At 44.9% G+C, this 1,872-nt stretch overlaps 1 long non-coding RNA gene across 3 annotated transcripts; it reads right to left on the reverse strand.

Annotated features, from left to right (window-relative positions):
* Positions 1 to 5: 5 nt before the first annotated feature.
* LOC127918594 (uncharacterized) lies at positions 6 to 589 on the reverse strand. Of its 3 annotated transcripts, none has more exons than XR_008100467.1 (4): positions 387 to 589; positions 260 to 336; positions 83 to 172; positions 6 to 38 (listed from the first exon to the last, which is right to left on the reverse strand). It is a non-coding gene; the product is annotated as an uncharacterized LOC127918594 (long non-coding RNA). The 3 variants fall into 3 exon arrangements; XR_008100466.1 differs by having other exon boundaries at positions 260 to 352; XR_008100468.1 differs by lacking the exon at positions 6 to 38 and having other exon boundaries at positions 71 to 172; positions 260 to 352.
* Positions 590 to 1,872: the final 1,283 nt, after the last annotated feature.

Raw genomic sequence — 1,872 nt, forward strand, 5'->3', positions numbered from 1 at the left:
GACCACTAAACATGGGATGAACCTGGTCTCTCACTAACCTGGTCAGACCACTAAACATGGGATGACCTGGCCTCTCACTAACCTGGTCTCTCACTAACCTGGTTAGACCACTAAACATGGAATGAACCTGGTCTCTCACTAACCTGGTTAGACCACTAGACATGGGATGAGCCTGGTCTCTCACTAACCTGGTCTCACTCACTAACCTGGTCTCTCACTAACCTGGTCTAGACTCACTAAGCCTGGTCTCTCACTGAACCTGGTCTCTCACTAACCTGGTCAGACCACTAAACATGGGATGAACCTGGTCTCTCACTAACCTGGTCTCTCACTAACCTGGTCTCTCACTAACCTGGTCTACTCACTAACCTGGGCTCTCACTGAACCTGGTCTCTCACTAACCTGGTCAGACCACTAAACATGGGATGAACCTGGTCTCTCACTAACCTGGTCTCTCACTAACCTGGTCAGACCACTAGACATGGGATGAACCTGGTCTCTCACTAACCTGGTCAGACCACTAAACATGGGTTGAGGATAGGGTGCCATAGGGCTCTGGTCTAATGTAGTGCACTATATAGGGAATAAGGTGCCATAGGGTCTCTGGTCTAAAGTAGTGCACTATATAGGGAATAGTGTGCTATAGGGCTCTGGTCTAAAGTAGTGCACTATATAGGGAATAGGGTTCCATAGGGCTCTGGTCTATAGTAGTGCACTATATAGGGAATAGGGTGTCATAGGACTCTGGTCTATAGTAGTGCACTATATAGGGAATAGGGTGTCATAGGACTCTGGTCTAATGTAGTGCACTATATAGGGAATAGGGCTCTGGTCTAATGTAGTGCACTATATAGGGAATAGGGCTCTGGTCTAATGTAGTGCACTATATAGGGAGTAGGGTGTCATAGGACTCTGGTCTAATGTAGTGCACTATAAAGGGAATAGGGCTCTGGTCTAATGTAGTGCACTATATAGGGAATAGGGCTCTGGTCTAATGTAGTGCACTATATAGGGAATAGGGTTCCATAGGGCTCTGGTCTATAGTAGTGCACTATATAGGGAATAGGGTACCATAGGGCCTTGGTCTATAGTAGTGCACTATATAGGGGATAGGGTGCCATAGGGCTCTGGTCTCAAAGTAGTGCACTATATAGGGATAAGGTGCCATAGGGCTCTGGTCTAAAGTAGTGCACTATATAGGGGATAGGGTGCCATAGGGCTCTGGTCTAAAGTAGTGCACTATATAGGGGATAGGGTGCAATGTGGGATCCAAAATTGAGAGACTGCTGCCAACGATTCAGCAGCATACAGAACAGAAATTGTCTGTATGTATATTTGAAAGAGCGAAGAATAAATTCATACTGGTCTCTGTTTCTTTTCTCTCTTTTCTGACTCTGAAAATAAGTTATATTCCATCTAAGGGAATTTAAAAGTCATCAAAGTGTAACAGAGTCTCTCTGATCTTTTGAGCAGTTAAGATGGCACCCTAATCCCTATAGGGTGCACTAGCCTATATATCCTGGTCTAAAGTAGTGTATTACTATAGGCCCTGATCTAAAGTAGTGCACTAGCCTATATATCCTGGTCTAAAGTAGTGTACTACTATAGGCCCTGATCTAAAGTAGTGCACTACTATAGGTCCTGATCTAAAGTAGTGCACTACCCTATAGGCCCTGGTCTAAAGTAGTGCACTACCCTATAGGCCCTGGTCTAAAGTAGTGCACTACTATAGGCCCTGATCTAAAGTAGTGCACTAGCCTATATATCCTGGTCTAAAGTAGTGCACTACTATAGGCTCTGGTCAAAAGTAGTGCACTACTATAGGCCCTGGTCAAAAGTAGTGCACTACTATAGGCCCTGATCTAAAGTAGT

This window comes from Oncorhynchus keta, unplaced genomic scaffold (assembly GCF_023373465.1).
Source record: "Oncorhynchus keta strain PuntledgeMale-10-30-2019 unplaced genomic scaffold, Oket_V2 Un_contig_14588_pilon_pilon, whole genome shotgun sequence".
Classification (NCBI taxonomy): domain Eukaryota; kingdom Metazoa; phylum Chordata; class Actinopteri; order Salmoniformes; family Salmonidae; genus Oncorhynchus; species Oncorhynchus keta.